The 9455-nt window shown below is 44.6% G+C and overlaps 1 long non-coding RNA gene across 1 annotated transcript; it reads right to left on the bottom strand.

The window, feature by feature from the left end:
• Nucleotides 1-5734: 5734 nt before the first annotated feature.
• On the bottom strand, nt 5735-6737 carry LOC134287387 (uncharacterized). The gene is made up of 2 exons (XR_009997268.1): nt 6515-6737; nt 5735-6445 (listed from the first exon to the last, which is right to left on the bottom strand). It is a non-coding gene; the product is annotated as an uncharacterized LOC134287387 (long non-coding RNA).
• Nucleotides 6738-9455: the final 2718 nt, after the last annotated feature.

The raw sequence follows: 9455 nt of genomic DNA, 5'->3' as shown, positions 1-9455 counted from the left end.
GTCGTCTCTAAATGACGAGATGCGGTTCCAACCATGCGAAAGGGCCCTTCCGGTGTTCTGCAAGTGAGAAACAAGTGCAGGTTTATTCAAAAAACGTACAGGACCTCGAAGAAGCAAATTTTAACAGCTAAGAAGTAAAATTTTTGAATATAACTGGCACACGACTCTTAGGTTCATGAGATCGTCTGAGATTCTGGAAACGAAATGTTTCTGTTGTTGGCTTAGTGGGTTTGCCTAGAATCAATTAAATTACCCTGTGTTTTAGTAAATCAATAGGTTGTCGAAATAATATTCCAGACGCCTTCATATGCCATATACATACATGCCATATGTAGCTGGGAGATGGTAACCTTTTTTGTGTGTTTTTTGTCGAGAGGAGAAGGAAGATGTGGCATACCAGTTTAGCACCCTATGCGCATCATCGAACCCCACGACCCAACCGCGACAACAATATTCGCGCTCCATCAGACATCGCGACTTCGCGACGTCGCGACGCGCACGTCGTCGGTCGTCAGCGATACGAAGACTCGAGCCGGTCGGTCAGCAGAGACCGCGCCGCCGACGATCGCCCTCTTTCGCATCGCAGCAACCGGGCAGCAAGCACGTGTCATCCAAAACAGGCTGGAGGCAATTTTGCGGCAATCGGCCGAATCTGTAGTGCGGAAATTTACAATAACTAGATACAAATTATTAAGCCCTTACCAATCTGATGTCCGATTTGGTCACAGGACCACTACAGCACTTTTAAAAGTTCATGACGATATTCACCGAGCCATTGACAGAAAAGGAGTAGCTTCACTTATTTTAATAGATTTCTCGAAAGCTTTTGATCGTGTTTCGCATGCTAAGTTGCTGAGAAAGCTGTCACAACATTTTTACTTTTCACGTAACGCAGTAACCCTAGTTTCGTCTTACCACTGTATCACAAGGTTCGGTTCTTGGGCCCTTTCTATTCTCATTATTTATTAATGATCTTCCCACGGTATTGCAACACTGTATGATACATATTTTAACCGACGATGTTCAGCTGTACTTATGCTCCATGACTCCTTCTTTAGAAACTGTTGCAAGGCTTATAAATATTGACTTGCGGAATGTGGTCGATTTGATCCTTCACTAACAGTGGGACCTTCGACTTCCCAATAGTATGGGACACGCTTGTATGGAAAAAATAAATCCTCGCTCCAGTCGACTTTTTAGATCCCATTTAGGCCCCATATAAACTGTACCAAATTTCAGCGCAATCGGTGAAACTATAATTTAGCGCAAGCGATTCAAAGTTTGCATAGGATTTACTATGGGAAAAGTTACACGTTTAAACAAAAAATCCCAGAGGTCGCCCTTTGTCTCCTTAATTCAAGTCGATCAACGCTTCTTGTAGAAAAACCATTTATGAAACTTTCCTTCGAAGACCGCAAAACAATTGGATGCTTGTGAAAAAAGTTATTGATTTATTACCGATTAGTGATTCAACGAACGGCTTTTTGTTTTGTTTTATTAGCAGCACTGTAGCTGCTGCCTTGGCTGCTGCTGTTTCTGGGGGTGGCAGCAGCAGTGCTGCTGATAAAACAAAACAAAAAGCCGTTCGGGTTCATTCAAATATTACGTAACGCAATCGGGGGAGGGAGGGGGTCTAGCGCTGTGTTACGCTTCATACAAAATTTCTAAATCTTCCATACAAAAGTTGTTACGTGGGGGAGGGAGGGGGTCCAAAATTGTCATATTTTGCGTTACGTAATATTTGAATGAACCCTTCGTTGGATCACTAATCGGTAATAAATCAATAACTTTTTTCACAAGCATCCAATTGTTTTGCGGTCTTCGAAGGAAAGTTTCATAGGGTATTGGTTCCCTTATTAAGCATGTGGCTCCCATTTTCATCCTACGAAAAACAAAGGATTGAAGCGTTGCTTGTTTTGTTTCTTATTTTTGTATTTTTTGTTAGAAGTGAGCACGCATGAAAACAAAAAGAACGGAATCAATCGGTGCCATAATCGCTTGTTTTCGAATGGGATGAATATGGGAGCGTGAGATTAATGATGGCACACATACCCTAAATGATTTTTCTACAAGAAGCGTTGATCGATTTGAATTAAGGAGACAAAGGGCGACCTCTGGGATTTTTTGTTCGAAAGTGTAACTTTTCCCATAGTAAATCCTATGCAAACTTTGAGCCGATTGCGCTGAAATTTTGCACAGTTCATATGAGACCTAAATCAATCTTAAAAGTCGACTGGAGCGAGAATTTGATGTTTGTCCCATACTACTTCCCAATCTGCACGAGTTGTTTCGTGCAACTTGTAAGGAACATCATGGTTCTCCACGGGTTTCATCCAGTCTTTAATCATTTTCATTACTGGCCTATTTTGGAAGCTAATCAGCTAATCGGCATAACATTAACGTATGCAAAACTTTACAGCAATGCGATTGGTGTGAGAGCGACACTGAGGGCATCCATTCGAAGGCGATCGGCGAACGGACAATCAAAAGGCCCTGCAAAGATGAGGCCTCTGCGTTTCACAGGGTCTTTGTCATAGGCGCCAACTTAGGGGGGGCAAGCATGGTTTTGCCCCCCCAATAATTGACGTTTTTTCGATTTTCCCATACGAAAAATCTGAAAAACCAGGCTTTGCGCCCCCAATAATTTGACCAAGTTGGCGCGTCTGGTCTTTGTGTTTTCTTTATTTTCTTGATTTCCCGACAGCGTTTGTCGTTTGGAGCGCTTTCCATGCATCGCTGACGCATCCATCACCGTACCGTGGATTGGCGCAACTTTGGACCTTCGAACTCTTCAAACAACTGGTAGCGGCTACATCCGCCGCCCAACGGCCTACGGAGGAGCAGTCGAGGATCGCCGACGTATTTTCGGTGGCCAGTGGATCTCGGGTCAAAGTGCATGTTCCTGAATCGGGATCGGATTTCCGGTGACTGGCGAAACTCGATTTGCAGTGCTTTGTGGGTGAGCCAAGGTCGCGGCAGTTTGGAGGCAGAGGTTCCCAACCCGGAGGCGATCAGCAGGGATGAGCGGGCAGGAGGAATCGCCTGGCGGGTGCGCACAGTGAAGGTTGGTGCAATGAAGCGGTGCCGTGAGTACCACCTTAGACTAAGCAAATGATTGTGAGGGGGACGAAGCATATATAGATTAAGCTAGAAGCAGCTAGAGATAGGAATCAGATGAAAGGCGGTCATGATGGCTATCAATATATGTAATTAAAACTACTTTTTGGCTTTGTGAGTTTTTGTTGGTGCACGTAGCCCCTCGCGATTTGATTATTCGCTTCGGTAGTTCCACTCTACCCTAACGGGACACTTGCATGCAACAAGCTTTAGAGGATTTGTGGCAGGTTTTAGGAGGCGTCACAGGGGCTTTTTCGCTGGATTCGGAGGGTCTCATGTGCGTCACAAGGTGTCCGAGGGGGTTTTATGAGGATCCCAGAGGCCTCTCAGGAAGTTTCAGAGGATTTCCAGAGGTCTGTTCACAAAAAACGAACAAATGCCTTTCAACTGTCCACCAACGGTTATATGCGAACGAAGCGGTTCCTGCCAGACTGCTTCTGGTTATTTGTGCTCCGAATGGGCGGAGCCTACTACGCGACGAGACGAGCGCCGTCCGTCTAATTTCACTAAGAGAAAAACCTATGTATTGTAACCCCTTTGTTCATTTTCTATCAGTCATTACACGCAAAAACGGCTCCGCTCAAAAATGTGTTCGGCCTGCACATTTTTAGTAAACATCCATGCCGCACATGACTGTGTTCGAAACACACATTTTTTTAAAATTGCTCGTACGCTCATATGAGCATGTATTTTGCAATAATTTCGACATGGCAACCTCACTGGGTTTATAAACCACCTTCAAATACCGAAAAATATTGATATTTTGCAAAAATGTGAGCGTGCGAGCAATTTAAAAAAATGTGTGTTTCCAACACAGTCCCTGTGCGGCATGGGCGCTACTCAAAAATGAGAGCTTTTATTTCAGAGAGTAATAGGGCAGTGCATACTGCGGTTGCTACGGAAAATTTTTCTAAGTCTTTGACGTTTCGTGGCCTTGTTGTTTACGATTCGGACTTAGAAAAGTTTTAGCAACTTTGGTTGGTTTCTGAGGACGGCATGATCGTGAACTTGGGAGTGAAAATGGACATTAAGGAACATATAAGGAAAAAGGATGATTTTATGCATTGTTACGCTAGGGAAACACGATTCAATCAGGTAAGAGTGGTTCATGTAAATTGATTTTCAACTCCAACATGCCAAACATCCACAAAATCCTCGTTTCAGGAATCAAACCAAGTTCAAAAAGAGCTGATGACCTTGGCCATAAGGAAAGGATTTGCAAAGCCCGCATTGAGCAAATTTAATTCGGGAACAAGGCGCCGGTCGTTTGGGAAAGTTCTACGCTACTTTTGGATTACCCGCAGACCGTCGGATTACAAGAGTTGAACTACTGATCATATACTGAATAAGATTTACGATTGCTCCACAATGACTTTCAATCACTACGGTGCCGATATTAGAAAAGACAAGGACGCTGGCTGTATCTTTCCCGCAAGGCCAATCTGAACCTTCCAGTAATGCCAACTCTGAGCCATTATCTTTGCAGATAAATAAGCACATCGTCATGCCGAAATCTAAATAAAAGAGTGAGAAAAAACTCCATGATTTGTTTTCTAAGGTTAACCAGGAGTTCCTGTTGAGACCGCTTCAGGTGCTCCCTCATGGATTCCTCTAGGAGTTCCTTCAGGGTTTCCTCCAAGGATTTCTTCTGAAATTACATCAAAAGCTCCTTCTAATTCCTTCCAGGAAATTCAACCGGAATTTCTAACGGGATTCCTCCAGAAGTGTCTTACAGGATTCCGCCAATTCTTCCAGGAGTTCCATCCAAAACTTCTCTCAGAGCTCTTTCTGGAATTTCTTCTGGTATTCATTCTAAGAATTGCCCAGCAGTTCCTCCAGATTCCTTCAGGAGTTCTTTTGAGGATACGTCCAGGAATTTCTTACTGGGTTCCTTTTGTTATTCCTTCAGGAGTTCCTTCTGTGATTCCTCAAAGAGTTCGTGCTGGGATTCATCCAAGAATTCTTTCTGAGATACATCCAGAAAATATTTATGGGGATTCCTCCAGGAACTCATTCCAGTATTTCTCCAGGAGTTCCTCCACGGGCTCCTCCCATAGTTGCTTCAAGGATTCCTCCAGGATTTTTTTTTTTGAGATTATACCAGAAGTTTCTTTTAGAATTGCTCTAGGAATTCCATCCGGGATTTTTCCCGTGATTCCTCCAGAAGTTCCTTCCGGAATTCCTTCAGAGAAGTTCTTTCCGAGATTTCCCCAGAAGTTCCTTCCGAAATTCCTCCAGAGAGTTCTTTCTGGGATTTCTTAAGGAATTCCTCCCAGGCTTCCACCAGGAACTCCGTCCAAGATTCTTCCGGGAACTTCTAGGATTCCTACAAGAACTTCTTTCGGCACTACTTTCGAGATTCCTCTGGGAATTCCTGCCGGGATTCCTTCCGGAGGACTCCTAGCAGACTTCTAGAATTAGTTTTTTGAGAAACCCAGGAAGAATTGCTGGAGGAATCTCCGAAGGAATTCCTGGAAAATTCTCAGAATGTATTCCTGAAGAAATCCCAGAAGGAATTTCTGAATGTATTTCAGCAGGAACTTATGTATTATTCTTAGAATGAATACCAGAAGAATCTCCAGAAAGAACTCCTGAAGAAGTTTTGGATGGAATTCCTGGAAGAATTCCGGTATGAAGTCCTGGAAGAATTCCGGTACGAATTCCTGAACGAATCTAGAAATGAATCCCGGAAGGAACCCTTTCGGAAGAACTTTTGGAGGAATCCTGTAAGGAACTTCTAGAAAAATTCCGTTAGAAAATCCGGTTGAATTTCCTGGAAGGAATAAGAAGGAACTTCTGGTGTAAATTCAGAAGAAACCCTTGGAGGAAACGCTGAAGGAAATCCTTGAGGAATCCATGAAAGAACCCCTGCAGGAATTCAAGAAGGAGCACCTGAAGCGGTCCCAACAGGAACTCCTGGTAAACCTTAGAAAATAAATCATGGAGTTTTTTTTCTCTTTTATTTAGATTTCGGCATGACGATGCTTGTGCTTGTTAATCGGCAAACATAATGGCTCAGAGTTGGCATTACTGGAAGGTTCAGATTGGCCTTGCGGGAAAGATACAGCCAGCGTCCTTGTCTTTTCTAATATCTGCACCGTAGTGATTGAAAGTCATTGTGGAGCAATCGTAAATCTTATTCAGTATATGATCAGTAGTTCAACTCTTGTAATCCGACGGTCTGCGGGTAATCCAAAAGTAGCGTAGAACTTTCCCAAACGACCCATTGTAGGCGCCTTGTTCCCGAATTAAATTTGCTCAATGCGGGTTTTGCAAACCCTTTCCTTATGGCCAAGGTCATCAGCTCTTTTTGAACTTGGTTTGATTCCTGAAACGAGGATTTTGTGGATGTTTGGCATGTTGGAGTTGAAAATCAATTTACATGAACCACTCTTACCTGATTGAATCGTGTTTCCCTAGCGTATCAATGCATAAAATCATCCTTTTTCCTTATATGTTCCTTAATGTCCATTTTCACTCCCAAGTTCACGATCATGCCGTCCTCAGAAACCAACCAAAGTTGCTAAAACTTTTCTAAGTCCGAATCGTAAACAACAAGGCCACGAAACGTCAAAGACTTAGAAAAATTTTCCGTAGCAACCGCAGTATGCACTGCCCTATAAACCGTCGTCGTGAACGGAGCAGCGAGCAAGTGTTTTTTTTTTTCTTTTACTTGAGCCGAACAGTGGTGGTGGCAGCAGTGGTTTCTTCTTTCCTCGACCGAAGCCGAGTCATTGGTGCGTGCGCTGCTTCTTGCGAGTCGACGTCGTGTGTGTTCCGTTTCTTCCAAAGTCAACGTTGGCGGCCAGGACAGCAAACGTGTTGCGTCCTGTTCAGCGTCGTCGTTGAGCGAGCCGTGGTGCGGTGGATTCGGTGCATCGAGAGGAGTAGCTGTGGTCATTGCCGTGCTTGATTAGTCGGGATGCCGAAGGAGTGGATGCCAAGAGTTCTTCCTTTTTGGCGTCCCGCCTCTCGCGTTATCGTCGGCAACCAAGCGGCGGCGGGAAGATCGAGCGGGAGTTCGGAAATCCAGCCGTGGTCCTTCGAGCAGAGGTTTTGGTAGCGGTGGCTGATAACCGTGGTGTGCACGGTCGTCGGCTTCGAGTGGTCGGTGGCTGCAACGAGTGCAGCTGTCGGCATTCCCAACGTCGGCTGTTGACCGTGGAGAGCACGGTCGTCGGTAGCGAGTGTGTTTCCCCGTCGGTGACTGCAACGAGCGCAGCTGTCGGCACTCCTTCATCGGTGGCTGGCGACCGTGGCGCGTACGGTTGTCGGCGTTCCACCGGGCGGTGGCTCTGGGTAAGTCGTTGGTGCTGCTAATCCAGGTAAGTGCAACGAACCTACCTCCAGCGAAGTGGTGTACCCAACAAAACCTTTTAAGTCCCTTGAAAGTCCCCTCTTGAAACGCCCGGAAATCTCCGTAATCCCATTGGCATGCCCTTGAAAGCCCCGTTATTTATTTGAAATGCTCCTGAAACTCCTTGACTCTAAGGATATTTCTGAAACCCGCCTAATACGACCCTGTCCTGGAATACATCGAAACGCTTCTGAAACCTCTGTAATCCCAATCCCAATGCAACGCCTTCGGTTGGCCTTCACCGTCAGCAAAACGCTAATACTGAGTACAAAAGCGAGATTTTTTAACGTGTCATACAAAATACAACAGCGCGATCACTCGAGGGTTAAAATTATCATAATCTATTTGAAATGCCTGTAAAACCTCTTGGAACACTTTTAACCGTAGTTCGGGTCAATATGATCCAGACAGGCACGCTGAACGAGTACTACGCCATCGTGGTGCGACAACCTTAACATCCTAGGAGGGTTCATAGGCTCCGGAAACCCTACAGACACCCCCAAAACCCCATGAATCACCCTTAAAGCCTCTTGAAACGTCCTTGGAATTCCCGTAATCACATTTAAACCCCAACGAAACCTGACGGAAGCTCCCGAAATCACCTGAAACAATCCACTGAAACGCCACTGAATCCCATTGGTATCCGCTGTTTTTTTACTCTCTGGGAACTTACTGAATGTCCCCTAGGCCTCATGTCAAATGCCCAGGAGTAAGACCTGTTTTCACGAACTAGATTTCATCATCAAATCCTTGACTTAATTTATGCACAAAACTCCCTCTTCTTAGGACTTTTTTTATTTATGAGCATTTTTGAATTATGCACGGACACCCAGCCAATGGCATAAAAAATGGTTCCAGTGTATTGTCAAGCTTATGAATCACGGCAGGCTGAGTTGGGCTGGTCATGTCGCAAGGGTGCCCGAAGTACAACAAACGATAATATGCAGTGAAGAATCAGGGAGAGGCGAACGCCTCCGTGGCAAACCCAGCACAAGGTAGTTAACGGTCGAAGATGTCCTAGGAGCTTTCAACGTTCAAGGGGATTGGAAGCGGTTGGCCCATGACCGAGTCCAGTGGAGAAGACTGATTCATTCGGCGTAGATTCAACGGTGTACATACAATGTATCGTGGACTTGGTATTTTACCTCAGCTGCACCACCGGGGAAACATTACAGCAATTAAAACCTTTGCTCTGATAATTTGAACACTGCTTTCAATTCAAATAGAGTTGTAAGGTATGGTTATCTCTTTATTTCAGTTAAAACATTACCTGTACGTGCGTGCTTCACCTAACTTATGAGCCCCAACAATTTGCTTCCAATAATATTACTTACATGGCAATCGGTCTGTGTGCGATGTCAGAAACCCCCGACTGATTACGGTTATAAATTTTTATTTTACGACATAATATCCAACATCAGAGCAGAGCGCCACGTCGGCCGTAATGGTTGAAGCTGTTGAACAAAACGATATTGGAAACAACAACGACTCGCGTAGGGATTGCGCTGCGTGCGCACAAGTGGATTTGCGGTGGAAGAGAACGTTTAATGATGTGTACTATTGAACATCGGTCCGTCTGTCTGCGCCGTCGGAGTTGATTAATTTGTATTAACGGTGGGGAAATTCTTCAATCATCTTCCTTTATTGGTCAAACATTCGATGTCTACGAATTAAAGACTTGAGAGCAAGCTCTTTTCTGGTCTACATTACACGAAACATGATGACACATAGACATCCTAGAAGAAAGATCATTCCACAGACCTTACAAATATCGCTAATTAAATGCCAAAGGTCAGCCAATTACAATATATCACGTGAACTGAGCCAGATCAAAAACAAATATCTCTCGATAGTCACATGTATACCGCCACTCTGTGTACGGTGAGACCAAGCCGTAAAATCACTCATCATCTGTCAAGCGTCCCAGCTTTAAAATATCACGTTGTCCACTGCCCCAGACTAGTGTAAGATCCCATTACAT

This window comes from Aedes albopictus, chromosome 1 (genome assembly GCF_035046485.1).
Source record: "Aedes albopictus strain Foshan chromosome 1, AalbF5, whole genome shotgun sequence".
NCBI lineage: Eukaryota > Metazoa > Arthropoda > Insecta > Diptera > Culicidae > Aedes > Aedes albopictus.
The sequence above is the reverse complement of the archived record's forward strand: the minus strand, read 5'-3'. Positions and strand labels throughout refer to the sequence as shown.